Source organism: Sminthopsis crassicaudata, chromosome 6, assembly GCF_048593235.1.
Source record: "Sminthopsis crassicaudata isolate SCR6 chromosome 6, ASM4859323v1, whole genome shotgun sequence".
Classification (NCBI taxonomy): Eukaryota; Metazoa; Chordata; class Mammalia; order Dasyuromorphia; family Dasyuridae; genus Sminthopsis; species Sminthopsis crassicaudata.
In genome coordinates this window covers 69834825-69853407 of record NC_133622.1, presented here as the reverse complement: position 1 = coordinate 69853407, position 18583 = coordinate 69834825, and the positions used below count along the sequence as shown (strand labels likewise).

The 18583-nt window shown below is 35.1% G+C and overlaps 1 protein-coding gene across 5 annotated transcripts in view; it reads right to left on the bottom strand.

The window, feature by feature from the left end:
- IL15 (interleukin 15) overlaps positions 1–18583 on the bottom strand; it is a 157904-nt gene that overhangs the window by 90051 nt on the left and 49270 nt on the right. The gene's annotated exons all lie outside the window — the stretch shown is intronic.

Here is an 18583-nt window from a genome sequence, read left to right as displayed (position 1 = left end):
AAGCTTCAATTACTAAATGTATAATCTTCATTTCTTTTTAAAAAATGGCAACCTCCACAGGTACACTGTTTCAAAGTCCGATTCTTTTAGTACAGCAAAATAACTGTTTGGACACGTATACATATATTGTTTTTAACTTAAACTTTCACATATTTAACATGTATTGGTTAACCTGACATCTGGGGAAGGGATAGGGAGAAAGAGGGGAAAAGTTGGAACAAAAGTTTTTGCAATTGTCAATGCTGGAAAATTACCTATGCATAAAATTTTTGTGAAAACAAACAAAAAAAAACATATAAAAAAGGGCAACTTAAAATGATATTTCTGGAAAACCAGTGGCACTATCTCCATTAAACTTTTGTAACTAAAACCATACCAGTCACACCTCATATAGCCACACTGACTTTAAAAGTCATTGCAGCCAATCCCCTTGTGGGAGTAGAGCAAGGGAACTAAGGTTAAGTGACTTTCCCAGTATCACACTGGTGTTAAATGGAAGAGCTGGGATTTGAATCCAGCTCATCTGGCTTCAGATGCAACTATATTTCCATTGTACCATACAGCCACCATGTGTAAATGTTGAAAATGCAAATACTTTTTTGAATTCTCCTGATATTTCTCAAATATGATCTTTAAAAATACCATCCTTCATCCTAAAAATCAGCCGTTCATTACAAAACAATTTTCCGGCACTGCCAGGATGGATAATTGTTTGACTATTAAAGTGTAGACGGTGATTTATAACCCTCATAATGGCAACAATCTCCAAACGATCACTCTGAGCTGCCACAGAAGACGTACCTCGTCTGTTGCTGCATGAAATACTGTACAACAATTTGCAATGATGCACATATCTTATTACCTGCTGGTAATAACCTATCAGTGCGGACGACAGTTTAATTATACTGCACATCTCCTGCTGGCAAACAACTGAATTCCAAACCTTTCTGCTGTTTTCCAACAATCCCTCCCTGAGACACGAGGGCCCAAGTTACCATCCCAATCCTCAGATTTTGCACTTAGGGTAACATAACGAAAGATTTTTTTTAAGGCAACAGCTGAATCTCTGTTAAATACAGCAGCATTTCTAATGGGAGATTTCCTCAATGCCATGCCTTCAACTATTTTTCCTCAGTTAATGGCCCTTCTATACATATACACAACTATATTACTACATATTAATTATACATAATTGTTTATTGTATTATAATTATAAAAATATATTATATGATACACATGCATACATATATCCTTTATATGTACATATTCTTTTTTTTCTTTATGCAATCTCTTTCTAGGAGAGGGAAGGGAATCAATGCTGAGGAAAATTAAGGTAACATTAAAAGTCAATAACTATGTATATACATGTGTGCACACGTGTATGCATATACATACTACACATAATTTATAGATTGTGTGTTACATAATATATTTAACATGCATATGTATCATATGTCTATAACAAATACATGCATATAATACATAATGTATACATGTGTTACAACTATATGTATATAACAAATACATACATATATATTTATGTTATGTCATGTTTATATATGCCAAGGTCACTATGGATAAAGTGCCCAATTAGAAGTCAGGAGAACTCATCTTCCTGAATTGAAATCCCTCTTCAGACAATCACTAGCTGTGTGACCCTGGGCAAATCACTTAACCTTGTTTGCTTCAGTTTCCTCTTCTGGAAGGAAATGGCAACCATGCAGTATTTTTGCCAAGAAAACCCCAAATGGGGTCACAAAGAACTGACCATGACTAAACAATTACAAATGCTGAGAGGGGAACTATGCATGTAGATTATCACATATATTATAAAACACAGCTGATGTATTCATAAGCTTGAGTGATTTTTTTTCTATTTCTTTTTTAATTCTTTGTCCCCAGGGAAGACTTGTTGAGTAGGGGGGTGGTATAGGAAATGATCAAGATTTAAAACAAAAGATACCAATAGAATCATATCCATATAACCATTCTTTCCATGACTACAATCATATTAACAAAAAGACAATTCAATCCAATGAAGGATGGACCATTTTTAGTTCCAAAGAAGTACACTTCTCTTCTTCCTCTCCCCAAAGAAGTAGGGGAGTCTATGAATATGATAGGTGGTATACAGCATCAAACAACATCATTAGGCTAGCTGCTTCTGCTTACTGCATTTGTTCCAAGGGAAGGATCCCTGGAGTGGGATGGGAATATTTGTGGTATGAAAATAAAGGACATTAATAAGACTTTTTTTTTAAAACCACATTTTTATAATAAATTTTGTTCATGCACTATCTGACCTTTTGTGACTTTCTATTAGCTTTCAGTTTTTCTACCCCAGACAATGGCTCTGACTCAGACTGAGTAATGTCACTGGCTTCCCATTACACAGAACCATGAAAATTTTGCTTTCTGTGAACTTTTTGGAAAAGTAAACTAATGAGCTGTCTAACTCCAGACATAACACTTCTATGCTCGCATGTGTGTCTGTGTGTGTGAGTGTTTTAAAAACTTGCCTTGGAAAACTTCAGTTTGATTGACCCATGATTGTTGGGACATTTCAAAGAGCATCCCAGAGGGACTGGCTTTCATTGTCCCTCTCTCTCTTGAAATCATTCTGTTTTATATGACTCAGAGCTAGAACGGATCTTAATTTGATCAAAACAAGACCCAAGAGTATAAATTACTTGGGTCACAGAGGCAGTTCAGCAGGAGAGCCAGGAACCAAACTGCTAGTCTTCTGATTCCAATTCCAGCACATTCCCATCGTGACCCTCTTAATGGGTGATACAATATACATACACACATATGTATATAATATTGTTGTTGTTCCATCATGTCCAATTCTACATGACCCCATCAACTTGTGTCCATGGGATTTTCTTAGCAAAGCTAATGGAGTAATTTGTCATTTCCTTCCCAGCTCATTTGATAGATGAGGAACAGAGACAAATAGGGGTTAAGTGACTTTCCCAGGATCAGAAAGTAGCTTTCTTTCCACTGTATCACCTAGCTTCCCTATATAAATTATACACACATGAATATGTATATACATACATATACATCATTTGTTATATACAGTGACTCTCTGAAGAGGAGAAGGGAAGAAATACTGGGGAAATTAGCTTTCCTGTATAAATTATGCACACACAAATGTATATATATGCATATATACATATTTTTTTATTTGTTTTATATAATGACTCTAAGGGGAGAAGGGAAGAAACACTAGGGGAAATTAAAGTTATGCTAAAACAAATAACATCAATAAAACTCATGACATTAAAATCATGTCAATAAAATAAAATTATTTTTTTAAATGTCATGTATTTACTTTTCTGTATACATGTTGTATCCTTGACCACTATCTCATCCCAAGCAGAATGGCAGCTCATTAAAGGCACTACCTTTTCATGTTGCATTTGTACACCCAAACTTAGTAAAATGCCTTACATATATAACACATGTTATTTAATTTATAAATTTAATACACATGTATTGAGTTTATGTATTTAATACACATATAATCAGTTCAATATACATGAATCAACCTGAATTGAAAATCTCTTAGATTTAAAGGAAGAGGACTAGAGTTCAAGTCTGTGTTCTGTGTTCATTATTATCTAGGTGGTGCTACAAAGAATAATAACGTGTTCATTATACATTCATTCATCCATTCTCTCAGGGTGGTTAATTCAAACGACATTTTAAAGTACTCACAATGTATTAAGCATTGCCCTAGATCTTAGGAGCTATTATATGAAAAAAAAGAGGTGCTACCTTCTAGAAGATTATATTTTTTCTTAGAGAGAGGTGGGAAGAAAAAACATTTAATAAAGTTATAATCCTAAAGAAATTATTACTCACTTTAGGCCTCAGAATCATTCTCTGTGGCAAAGCTTCTAAAACTGAGTTGAGATCAAGTAACAATATGGGAGTTGCAAAAAAAAATTTGGCAACCAGAAAGGTATCAAATCTTCCACCAAGATTTAATTGTTTATATAAAAATAAACAAGCACATATATTTCATTGCACACTAATAGGCTTTTGATTTTAATAAATGGTAAAATTGTATGTATGTATCGAAGAACTGTTTTCAAATAAATTTCTTTATGTTTTATTATCAGTAAATGTTTAATTTGTATATTTGTTTTATATACCTATCTGCCCTTGGTCAAGTAAAAATTTCTCAGGGGATGAGCGGAAGTTGTGAATGGAAAAAAATTTAAGAAGCTGAGCTTTATAGAATTAAGGAATTAGACTACTAAATGATGTTCAATGTCATTCCTTATGGGATTTTTAAATTAATTAATTTATTTATTAACACACATTCTTTTATGAGTCATCTTGGGAAAGAAAAATCTCCTTCTTTCTGGTAAATTCTATCACCATACGCCTCATTTAATAATAGATTCAGTATCATGCACCTTGGAAGTTATTTTGCTGTGTGGCTGGGGTACCAAAATCAACAATAGGGTAAATACATTAGTAAGCTGAACCAATAATAAGAAAATTGACCATGCAAACCAAAGTGTGCCCCTGAAAACTATTATAAATCACAGAGGTTGTGTTATTACCAAATTTGACAATATTCAAACAAAGTTAAGAGGAAACTAATTCTGAAAATAGACATGATTTGGAAGAAGAAAGGTATAGTCAATCAATAAGCATTTATTGAAAGCCTACCATGTGCCAGGCATTGTACTGAGTGTTTTGGAATACAGAATTAAAAAGAAAGTGTAACTATGAATTGTAATGTTCCATCTGGGGTTGATCAGAGTCAAAAAAGAGAATTAAAAGAAATAGAGAAAATATACTCACAACTGTAGACTTGAAACTCAAATAGGCAATAAACAGAATATAAATGTGCTTTTAAAAGCAGAGAAAAAAAATAATTAAATTTGATGTTGATTCCCAAACAGCAGGAATATTAGAATTAATGAATTTTTACCCAAATAGGGACAATACAAAGTACTGACCTTTATTAGGGATTTGACAGTGGTCAAAAAGAAAGCCCAAGATTTAGAAAAATGTTGCAGAAAGTTTTTGGAATTTGACCTTGTGGAAAGGTCAACCAAGCTCTGACTTATGAGACCATTTCTCTATGGGTTTTTGGCCATCCCTTTAAGTTCTTACAGGAGGCCAACTGCTCCTATCTAGCACAATAATTTGACATAGTCAGGATGGAGACCCCCACAGGTTGGTTCTATTAGATACTAGCTCATAAGTGACCATATTATGGAAGCTACAGATCCAGTAAGAGAAAATGAACCAAACTTCGATAAATGATTTGAGAGACTCTAAAACCCCAGGTTGGAAAGTGTATATATAAAGCTAAAAATCACAACTTGGCCTGAGGAGATCTATAGAGTAGTTGCTATCTCAGGGTCAGAAGAAGCAATAATTGGAATTGACATATTGAGTAAAAACTTTGCCCTATGGCAGAAACCAAAAATTAATGTTCAATTATTGATGGGAAAAGTCTTATGGGATCCAGCAGACTTGGCTACCCCAAAGCAAGCTATAAATACCCCTTAGTAGAAAATAAAAAAGAGGATTAGAAAATTCCCACAATAGAGTAAAATATTTGTAACATAAAAAGAAAGGCCTAATTAGGAAAATTATTAACCCTCATAATTCTCTGGTTTGGCTACTACAAAAGGCCAGAGAAGAACGAGATTTATAGCAAGTAATAGGAAACTTAATGCCAAGACTGAATTAATAAAGGAAACTCTTTCTAATATTTAGGAAATGATTAAATAAAATGGACCTTTGGTTTTTTGTTCACTGCTCTAAGTGATTTTAAGTTCATTGTGACTAAGAAAGTCAGGAACAATTTTCCTTCATACGATAGAGTAAGTACAATATACCTCCTGTTGTTTCCACAAGATAATAGCCTAATTTTATGTCTCAATTTATATAGATCTAGGAAAATTGAAAAAGATACTTGCCTTATACAATATTATATAAATAATTATGAATAAAGAAATCACAGTAAGTAAGAAGTGAAGATAGTTACAGAAAAGATTACTGAGAGAATAAAGATAGCTATCCAATACTATATATGATGATCAATTCTGATGGATGTGGCCCTCTTCAACAATGAAATAAACCAAATCAGTTGCATTTTTTCAATAATGAATTGAACCAGCTACACCCAGTGAAAGAACTCTGGGAAATGAGTGTGAACCACTACATAGCATTCCCAATCCCTCTATTTTTGTCCTCCTGCATTTTTGATTTTCTTCACAGGATAATTGTAGATTATTTCAAAGTCTGATTTTTCTTGTGCAGCAAAATAACTGTATGGGCATGTATACAAATATTATATTTAACATATACTTTAACATATCTAACACATATTGGTTTACCTGCCATCTGGTGGAGGGGATGGGGGGAAGAAGGGGAAAAATTGGAAAAAAAAGGTTTTGCAATTGTCAGTGCTGAAAAATTATCTTCTAAATAAAAAGCTATAATAAAAATTTTAAAAAAAGAAAGAGTTGTCCCACAGAATTTATGGAAACGGTACTTTATCAGTTAAGTTTCTACATATTATTTGATCCCTGAAGGTAGTATCAATTCTCCAACCAATGGTTAAAAAAAATCTTAATCTTGAAAGACCAAAGTATAAAAAAGAAACAGGGATTTATTGAATTGTTCAGTCCTTGGGAAAACAAATTCCACCCTTAGGTGATGATGCTAGCCCCAATGACTGAGGTCATGAGAAAACTGAAAAATTGTGATTGGGGTCTGAAACAACAGCAGGCACTAGAGCAGATACAAGAGGCTATGACATGTTGAGACTCCTGTTCTGATTGCTTCAGATTCTGTCAGAGTAGAACTCAAAAATGAATGACACATGACAGTTCCTGAGAACCAAGCCAAAGAGGAATAATGAGAAGTCTTTTATATGCCAAATATATTTGGACCAAAAGATGACCGATCTTTAGATCAAATACACAAATATAGAAAATGACCTTGTCGGTGGATTATAATATTAAGGAAACAGGGGGGTTGATCCAAGATATACCACTGATACGATGAACATTGTTTCTTGTATTAACATGGATCAAAATATTGGAATAGTGACCATGCAGTTTCTCTTCCTTGATGAGAGGCTTGCCCAAGGCTGGCTTGATTACTGCTACATTTGAGCTCAGCAGCTTATCCTTATTTCCAGCCTTTCTGACATGGTAGGCTCCCTAAAACCTCCCCCTGCAGCCTCCATTTCTAAGTTGGGGATCCTTTGTGTTCCTGAATCCTAAAATCCTCCTCTTGGGACCCTAAGTATGTAGAACAGTTTAAGTTCCAGAGTCCTGAGTTTACAAGTCTTTGTCATTGGGCCAGAAAGGTAACTCTTTCTTTTATGCATTTTAGTTGTGAAATGTAAACTTTATTCACCTAATGAACTACACCCCTTTCCAGCTTGAAGCAGCCATTGTTTCAACATGAGACAGAGACCATGCAGTCATTACTCAAGTAGAAATGACTTATAGCTGACAGATTCAGTGCTAGGGAAACAAGGAGATAATGACCTTTACTATTGAACAGCATGTCAACTAAGCTGTCAGAAAGGCAAACCCCTGGCTGACTGGCCCCCAAACTGTCAAAAGGTAACAGACAAAAGCAATACGTGGTTCTCATATGGATAGAACCACCATTGTCATTGAAAGTAGTGAGAAGCTGCCCTCAGTCAATCTACCAGGTACCAAATGGTCAAAAAAGGGGTTAGAAAGTCAGCCCAATAAGCTAAATTAAGAGCAGTGTTTCATTGTCACCAGAACCACTAGGGAAAACCTGGACGGTGGTGTAATTTATACTGATTCAGCCTGTTGCTAATAGATAAGCTAAATGGAAGAATGATAATTGGACAGTGAACAACAAGGTTTGGAGAAATAAATCATAGAAAGATAATGTGAACATAAACATGAAGATTAAGGTTGGGCACGTTTCAGTTTGTACCAAAGGAAAATCAAATGAGGCAAAATGGATTGAGAAAGTGGACTATATTAGCAAATTGAGGAAGACAAAAATAAAGGAAGGTAACAAGAGAGATGGAACCATAGTGAAATGGACATATGAGAAAACTGGACCCTTGGGCATTCAGCTCACTAGATGGAAAAAATGAAAAATAGTAATATAGTAATATAAATTCAATGTACTATTTATCCTGCTTGTCAAAAAGTTAGATCATTGCTAAAACTGTTACCTACATCCATCACTAATGGCGCTGAAAACAATGTGGCAAGTAAATTACATTGATCTACTAAACGATAAATTTAATAAGCAATGTTATCTAATGGTCTAATTCCAGGTGTGTGTGTATGTATATATATATGTATATCTATATATATATATATATAGATATACATATATATATATATGTATGTAAAACATTACTGAAGAAATCAAAATGTGGTAGAACAAACTCACTTCAGCTACCAATTGATACTAGGGAAACCACTGGAGAATGAAATCAGAAAACAATATTTATCACTGATGGACCCAGTAAATTACTTCATGTCCTTTAAAGATAACTCACACAACAGAGATCTGCCAACTTCTATTTGCTCTTAACATATATGCAAGTGTTGTGATTTCACGATCTGTGTCTTCATGATCCTACTGCTTCTAATCCCTATTATCATCCCTTTCTTGGATGCCCCAGTACAAATAGAGTATAACTTTTTTAACCTTGATTGAAACTCAACAGAACCTTAGGCATTAGGCAACAATTATTTAAGCAGCACCAAGGGGTTGTGCCAGCATTTAAAGGTTTAGGGCACACTTTGCAAAGAGAACAAAACAAAATAAATGATCATCAATACAAGCCCAAGAATTGAAGGCCATAAGAACAGCTGGGAAATTAAAAATCTGTGCAACATCTACTTGTAAATAACATTAAGTAACATTCTTGAGCTTGAGAAGACTAGGTATGAAAGACTATAGATAATCAGAAAAATCCTAACTGGAGATTCCTTTGGTCCATCAACATCTTAAAAATAGTTTAATACTTAATGTGATGTCAATACTTAAGTGTTAATCTTAAGTGCTATAAACATAGCACATTTGAAGTTGTTAGTTGGACATTTTAGTGACTTTTGGAACCTGTTATAGACCATTTTTCAAAACCGAGAAAAGTATCCAGCAGCCAGATGAAATACAGTATGAGTAAATATTTTAGCAGAATGAACAACTCCATTTTAAGTATCCTCCCTTTTTTACACCTTCTATAAAGTGTATATCCCTCAAATCTGGTAAACAACTGATAAAGACTTTCTAATGATGTTAGCTTTCCTTGATACTTTCCTTCCATCATAAACATAGGCAAACAACCACCTATCAGAATCTAGATGTAATTTGTAAATATTCTTCCTTAAGCAGAACCATAAAATTTCCTGAAGATCCGGGCAACATCTTGCTCTAGGCCATGACTAGGACAGACTCTTCTGTTTTCCCTCCTGGAATGCAATCATCCTATGTTGACAGTAGTTCAAATTGATGGAGTCTTTTCAGAATGCTCCCTCAGAGGAAGATACATGGCCATTCACTGGGAAGAGAGGGAATCTTGTAATGAACACCAGAATGAAACATGCTTACTGGGATCTTTAAGTTAATAGTTTGTCCTTAAAGCATTTTATGTTTATATCATCAAAGAATCGATAAAGCTTGATTGTATGCACTGATGAGTGTGTCCTATTAATAAACTGTCAGTCCTAATAAGCATAAGTAGTGTTACATCAGATTACATAAGCATTGTATGTTCCTCCTATGTTTAGTACCAAATACTTGACACTTTTCAAAAGAAAAAAAATTAAGTATTTTATGCTTCTTATTCTAACATGAAAATCCTTATTTTAGGCATGTCTTCATGGATACCTTTTTCCGACAAGGGGAAGTAAAAGAAGGAAATAATTATTATCATACCTCCCGTGCATCAGGCACTGTGTTAAGCAATTTTATTGTTTTTATTTTTTCCCAGTCACATGCAAAAAGATTCATCCTCCACACACTTCCATATGAATCATGCTGGGAGAGAAAAATCAGAAAAGGGAAAACCCACAAGAGGATAAAGAAAGGTAAAAATAGTATGTTTGGCTCTACATCCACTCTCCATAGTTCTCTCTCTGGATGTAAATGGTGTTTTTCATCCAAAGTTCCCTGAGATCGTCCTGGATCACTGAACCAGTGAGAAGAATCATGTCTATCATAGTTGATCATTGAACAATATTGCTGTTACTTTGTATAATGTTTTCCTGGTTCTACTTGTTTCACTCAGCATCATTTCATGTCAATTCTTCCAGGCCTTTCTTTCTAAAGCCAGCACACTCATTTTTTATAGAATAATATTTCATTACTTTCATATGCCATAACCTATTCATCTACTCATCCATTCTCCGATTGACTGGCATCCACCCATTTTCCAATTCCTTGGCACTACAAAAAGAGCTGCCATAAAAATTTTTGCACATTAGGAATCCACTTCCCCCTTTTAATATTTCTTTGAGATATAGAGGTGGTGGAGGGCTTAACATTTTTGTAAATATTATCTCATTTGACCCTCACAATGACCCTGTGAAGTATTTGCTATTATCCTCATTTTTTACAGAAGAAACTGAGATAAACAGAGGTTGAGAGGTTACTAACTATTTGAGGCTGAATTTGAACTCAGGTCCTCCTAACTCCAGGCCAAGTGCTTTATACAAGGCAACTACCTCTAACATTCAGTATTACACATTTACATTGTATGTAGAAGTATGGTAATCTTCCTTTTTCTACTTTTTTTCCCTTAGATAACATCTTCATACTAAGCTTTAACCAGAATAACCTTTAATATTTGGTTAAAGGTTAACAACCTTAACATGGTATAAACCCAAGAATTCATTTACTTTGAAATACAATTGAATAAATGGGGAATGTTCATACTGGAAGAGAAAAACTTTTAAAGGAAAATGAAAGCTATCTTCAAGTATTTACAGGAACTACAAATTCTTGTCTTTTGTCTTTGAATCTCCAGCTTTGAGCACAATGTTTGTCATAAAGTATGATTAATAAATATTTGTTCATTGATGTTATGTGAAAGAGACATCATATTTATTTTGCTTGGCACAAGAATATAAAATTAAGAGATTAACATAAAGCATAGAAAGGCAAAAATTGGCTTGCTGTATGGAAAAACTTCCTAGTAGTTAGCAATACCCACAAGTGTAAGTAGTTATCTGGAAGAACTAGGAGTAGAGAATGTATTATCCTTTAAACAAAAGTTCTTTAAGCAAATGATAGACATTTGATCATGATTTCATAAAAATCTTCAGGTATGTGTTGGAGTAAGATGAACTCAGAAGAACCTTGAAATCTTGGCATCTTAATAACAGCTCATATTTCTAAACTCGATTTCAAAACCACAATTTCATAAATGTAAAATAGAAAGACATGGCAAAAACAGCAGTTCCTGTTAAAAAAAAAAAAGAAAAAGAAAAAAGAATAAGAATGGAGGGAGGGATTTCCATAGTCCATTAAATCAATATAAATAATGTAATATGGAAGCTAAAAAAAGCTTATGTTATCTAGCTCAGTCAGTCAATAAACATTTAATAAGTATCTAATATGTGCCAGGCACTGGGCTAACTTATTGCTGTTTGTCCATTCTAGAAGAGGGCCATGAGCTCAGGGAGGAGATGCCAGGACATGCAAGTGACTTGGATTGAGGTGAGAGGGCTGGGCAAGGTCATCTGCCTCCCTCTGTCTTCCACAGCCATCTGGATTCAGTGGCCAGGTAGAGATCAAGATTATTGGAGATGGCCCTGAATGCAATGGGAGACCTTGGTCTTTTTAAGCTAAGGTTTGACTGAGGCTGCACCCATTCTTTGATTAAGGCTAGGTAGCATTTGAGGCAAAGAATCTCATCTTTGACCTAGTCCAAAAAAAATCTAGATAAAAAAATGAATTGATGAATTTGGGAAGGGAAAACTCTTCTGGTCAAAGCAGAAAAGAACTGCTATTCACATTCAATCTGAGTTGATTGGGACCCAAACAATGACCAAATGGAGTTTGACTAGGACCTCTTGATGGCCAGTTAGAATCAGATAAGTTGTGGTTTAAAATCTGGTCCTTAAGAAAGAAATCTAGCCAGGAAATTCCAAGATATCTTGGGAGGATTCAAAGGTATAAAAGTAAAAAAAAAATGTTTTTTAAGAGCACCTGTAGGTAAGGACAGAGGAAGGGAGAGAGGGAGGAATAGAAGAAAAGAAGGAGAAAGAGAAGAGGGGAGGAAGGAAGAAGAGAAGAAGGGAGAAGAAGAGAGAGGGAAGAAAGATGGGAGGTACAGAGGAAGGGAGGATGAGAAGGAAGAAAGGAAAAAAGGGAGTGAAGGAGGAGGACCACAAACTAGACCAGGCTAAGTGATGAGAATATAAAGAAATAATAGTTTTGAAGAGGGGTGCCCCAAAACGCTTTCTTGGTCTCGATCTCTGTCTCTGTGTGTCTCCCTCTCTCCCTCTCCCTCTAGGGAATTTTTGAGAAACTCCCTTAGAGAAGCAAGCTCTCCCCTGAGAGACCTGCTCCAGGGAACCAAGCAAAGATTCTCTATTTTGATTTCTGATCTCAACTCAAACTGCTCCCAGCCCCCACACCAAGCTTCCTTCAGCTCAATTCCTTGCAGAGAGTTTTAGGTCCTTGCAGGGCCTAAAAGCAAGAAGGGACTGCCCTTGGCATAGCTACCTGCAAGGGACTCTCTGTCTGCTGAAAAGACATTCTCTTTTTCAGGGCTAACCTCTGTCTCCCTCACACATTTCCCTAACAGAACTATGCCCTTCTTTACCTCTCTGTTGGGACTTCTCTGCTAGACCTCTCTGCCAGGACCTTGCCACTTGGAAGTCAGTCTTCCTAGAAAAGGTTAACTTCCCAATGCCAAGTGCCAATAAACTTCTTTTTGCCAGTCTAACTTTTTAGGTTCATAAATTCATTTACAAAGGACCTGCACCAACCAGAAAGGGGTTCCCACAACTCTCTGCCTGTGCTGAACCTCATCATTTTTGGCTCCATGACTGGAAATCGAGGGGAACTGAACCTCATCATTTTGCTTCACTCTACTCTGGTCAAAAAACAACTGGATTAATATACAAATGCTAGTATCTATGTGGTATAATATATTAATCCTGTAGAAAGACCTGAGTTCAAATCCAACCACAGACATTATGTTCTCTGGGATGCCTTCTTTACAATTTGTTGTGCCATAGTTCTCTTTTATTATCCTCATTCAGTTTCCCTAATTAGCCTGACTCAGTTTCCCTAAGTTGTCCTGGTTAGTTTGTTATGTCACTCTCTCCTTGAATTGCCCTACCTCAGTTATTCTGCCCCAAACCCCAGGCTTCACACCACCTTTCCCTCTTAATCATCAGAATATTTGATAAGGATAAAAGACCTTCTATCTTAGACATCATGACCCCAGCCCTTTCCTACTTATCAGAATGCCTCCCCCCATCCTGTCAGAACCAGATCCATAACCCCATGTTCCAGCTCTCAGCACCCTGACTCCACCCCTGCCTCAGTCTACCCCCTGTATCTGAGCCACGTGTATATATGTCATTGAGAACTCATATTGTTTGCTGGATTCTTGAAGAAGATGGTCTCATTTAGCCCTGGGACCAAACCATGGATCCATTTGGTCCCAGTAAATCTCTCCCTTTCAAATAAAAGATTAAATACTCTTGCCTCAGTTTCTCAGCATTACAGATTAACAGGCTTTTATCTAAAATTCTTTCCTTTCTTGCTCCCACTACTTGCTGACTCTTACTAATCCCAAGATCCTTCCTGTTGACCATGCATCCCCAGCCACCCTTTGTAGGAGTGCCTTTTCAATACTTTCACTCCTACCTTCTCTACTAAATGGTTTTATCGAAAATTCACAATGTTCCTTATTCCACACTGTTATTTCCAGAATCTGCTTCTATCACTATTACTCAGTAATCTTTCCTCTTTCAGATTTCTTCAATCCATACTTATCATCTAGTCAAGGTCGCAGAAGCTGCTACTTCTGACATACAAAGACATAGCTAAATATCCTTTCCATTCTGTTGTTATTTATTTTGTGAGGTGCTGTGCATATGGTGCTTCATAAAATTCTCACCCTGTACCTAATCCCTTGTACCCCTTTGAATCAAACCTAGATGATATATATATATATATATATATATATATATATATATATATATATACACTTGCAGAAATGCATACATATATAAATACTCAAATGCATATGTGCACACACCTTTAGTCATTCATTCATTTATTTATAGCAGTGTGGCCACAGTTTTAAGCTATTAAAGCTTTAAATTACATGAAGGCTTTCGGGACACTGTATATATAATAAACATTTGTACACACACTCATTATTTTATTAAATCTATCCCTTTCACAAAACAGCTTTGGCAGCATGAATTAAATAAGTCAGGATAGAGAATGGAGACTTCTTTCCCTCATTCTTCTTAATACTCAAGAGATGTCCTTGTAAATAGGAAAGGAAAGCCAAGACACCTGAGGTGTCACTATCAGGAATACCTAACAAATTAGAATTTGAGTCAAATCAAGCAGTTCTCTTTCTTTCTTGGGCTGAATCTGGGCTTTTCATTGTTACAGAAAATGTCTCTTATGGAAATTTCCATTCTTAAAGCAATCCAGCACTGGCACTCCACCTTCTTTCTGGCATTAACACAATTGCCTTCAGGCAATGAGAGGTTTCAAGACTAACCAGAGAAATCCAGACAGTGTATGTCCAAAGAGGGTTTCTAACCAAGTCTTCTTGACCCCCCAGTTTTCTGAACACTACTCAATAATGCAAGTATTTTGCAGGTTTGCCCTTTTCTTCTCTGGTTCATTTTTACAGATAAGGAAATGGAGGCAAACTGGGCTAAGAGATTTGCCCAGGACCCCATAGCTAGTAAGTATCTAAGACTAGATTTGAACTCAAAAAGATGAGTTTTCCTGACTTCCCATACAGTGCTTTTCCCACTGTGCCACCTGGTTTCCCTTTAGCCAAGTTAGTGGATCATAATTGGATTTAAAGCTGGAAGGGACATTAGAGAGCATATCTCCATTTTACAAATGAAGAAACTTGTGAATCATAGTAAGATGATGAGACAAATTCACATAGTACCATGTGATGGGGTAGAGAGAGGCTATGGAGCTATGCTTCCAAATTTATGTTTGTTTGTTTGTTTGGTTTTTCCCTAGACCATGTTATATCTTCAGACTAGTTTCTCTACCTAAAATAGGAGAATAAATGTTATATAATGGCAAGGCACACTTGTTACATTAACACTTTTCCTACAAAGAGATTACTCTACTATACAAAAGCATATTCAGTTTTCTGGAGAAAAGATGTCTCACTAATAATTTAAAGCACTCAATCTTATTATTGAAATCATTTTCCCAGTAAGCAAACTACTTACTTTTGTGGATGAAGGCACTTTGGGAAGCTGCATCCAACTCTTTCAGGCCTTTTAGCAAATTATTGCTTCAGGATACTAAAAATAGTCCCTTGAGAGTGAAAAGCAACTCTGGAAAGTGCCTAACTCAACAACCTGAGAATTGCTTAAACCCTGTTGGATTCAGATTACTTAATGAAAGCTGCTACTCCAAATCCAGCCAGGAATGATTTAGGGGGAATAAGAGTTTCCTACAGTGAGTTCCTGATCCCTTGATCTACAACTAAGAAGTCAAACTAAGAGAGTTTCATGACTAAGGAAGAGAAATACTTCCTCACTTGGCCTAGCATAGTCACTCTGCTGGGGATAAATGTTTATAAGTCCCAAATGAGAAAGCAAGTAGATGGGAAAGTCTTGAAAATTGTATAGAAAGGAAAGTCTTGATAACTGTGTTTTGATTCAGTGGTGAGGTTGGAAAGTAGTGAGTAATTCTGCAAAACTTTAAGATGCTACTAAAGTTCAGAATCATGAATCAAGCTTTTGGAAAGGAAATTTAAAGGGCTACCACAATATTCTCCTGGTTTTGAAATATGCTTTCTCCTTTGCGTGATCCCACCCCATAGAAGACTCACTCCTCTTTCCCTGTGTGTTTTACCACAAAAGTAAGCTGGTGCATCACTTGCAGTGTGCACAGTGTGAAAATTGCTAGTTATAACTATTTAATTGTGAAGTTGTTATGAGAATGTTTCTATTCTGCTTTTATTTATTTATCACTATTTTCAGAATTTAATTCAAAGAGAACAGAAAGAAAGGAATTAAAATACCAGGGAACCCTTCCAAAATCAGCAAAAAGATACCAAGTTGATTATAATCCAATAAGATTGATTATTTGTGCTTGCTCCTGAAACCAGAGAAGTCAAGATCATTTATTCTTTTTCAAAATGAGAAAGAGATGGATTATATCAAAGAACAAAATTAGTGCAGTCAAAAACAAACACAGGCAGAGGTGTGACCAAGCTGGGTTAGCCATGATATCATAACAAGTGAAGATGAAACGACTGAGTAAGAAAGACCAAAGCACATCAAGAAAGAAAATAATAATTTAACAAAATTTAATGATAGAAAAAATATTCATTCATCAAAATGACATTCATTATCAATTATATAATTAGCAATATTTCCAGCAGTGTATTACAACTGAAAATGCTTTATTACATTTGAAAATCTTAGAAACTTGCTAATTCTGTAACTTTAAGCAAGACATTTAGCCTCTGAATGTGAACTGAGTATAATGGTAGCAAAGACCTCTCAAGGGTTGTTGTACAGATCAAATGTGATATATAGAACAGTGTCTGGCACATAATTAGGTACTTAATAAGTGTTTGTTTCCTTCCTTCTTTAGTTTAATATTTAATAATATAAAGATCCTAAAGTCTGGTTCCAGGGCTTAGCACAATGTCTGATACATACCAGGTGCTTAATAAATGCTTGCTAATTAACAAACTCTAAATTTGTTTTATTTCAAAATGCAGTTTTAATGAATTTCACAGATTTAAAAGATATCTCAAAATGATGGAAGATATGTAGATCCTTACGGGGGAAAAGTGCCCAGTTTGTTTTGTTTATTAAATCAGGATATTCATTATTTAATCCCACTGATCAATTAAGAAAATATTTTTTAAAAGTTCAATCACTGAACTTCTATCTTCCCTATGTCAATCAATTTCTCATGCAAACAAGTTCAAAAGTATTCCATCTTTATATTTTTAACAAATAGATTCAAATCTCACTAAAACTCTTAGATTTTAAGATACAAAAGAAAATTCTATTTCTGGTTTTTTAAAATATAAAGATATGAATTTTCTTGCAACAAAAAATAACATAATGATACAGACATTTCCACACACCCATTTTCAAAATTTTCAATAGCATAAGTTCTTTTGAAAATTGAAAAGCAATTACTTTCCAATTCCTTGGGGAAAAAAAATTCAAATTCTTAACAATTTGATTAATTACTGTTTGCATGATAATTATAAGCATTTTTTACAATTATAAGATAAAATCAGACACTATGATTTCTTTTTTTAAAAATGTTTTCTTATGTGTCCCAAGGAGGAGAAGAGGGTAGAATAAGTATTTATATGGAACCTACTATGTGCTAGCACTTTCGTACTAAGCACTTAAAAATATATATATGTTATGTAATCTGATCATCACAACCGCTCTGTGGGGTATTATTATTATTTTCCCACTTTTATAGTTGAAGAAAACTGAAACAGCAAAAGGTAAATGACTCATTCAAAATCATACAGCTAGGAAGTTCCTGAGGCTATATTTGAACTCAGATATACCTGACTCAAAGGTCAATCCTCGATTCACTATACCACCCTACCACTTCTCTCCTAGATGGTAGGGAGACCCTATAAACTAGAGTTGGTTGACAATTATCCCATTAATCTGATTAATATAACTAGCTAAATGGATTAAATTCAATAGTAAGAAAAAAAAAAAAACAACAACTCACCCCTTCCTATCAAAAACTGAAAAGCTGATGAAGTTAATATATCCCATAAGTTAATATGGGAGACAACATATACTGATGAGGGAAGTGGGATTTTTCTAATAATGGCTGCCAAACAACTAACTCCTATTAAAGAGAAAAACTCATTAGTTTTGGCAAGAAAAACTATAGCAGAATAAAGAAGCATTGATTGATCATAGGTAAAGGGAGGGATGGGAATCATGTTTTAAACATCTCCCATGATTGGCAAGAGAGCAATGCAAACCACCTTCAGATTGGTAAACCTGCACCTCCATAATTTATACACATCTTAGTTTTATCCACTCACATGAGAAAGATTGTTTCTTTTGGCACCTAAGAACAGTAAGTTTTTGCTAAAGGGCAAATTTATTACAGAGAATTTCAAATTACCATTCTATTTTCTGTCAACTACAATTATTGTGGACATGTGTATGCAAGTTTAGAGAACTGTAAAATACTAATAAAAACCAGTACTGCTCAAGATTAAGGGACAATAAGCATAGATCTATGCTCACCTTTTACTACTGCATGAAACTAAATAAAAATATTATCAGTCATTCTCTAGAATGCCCCCAGATACTGCTACCACTGTCCCAACCACAGGCATTTAGAA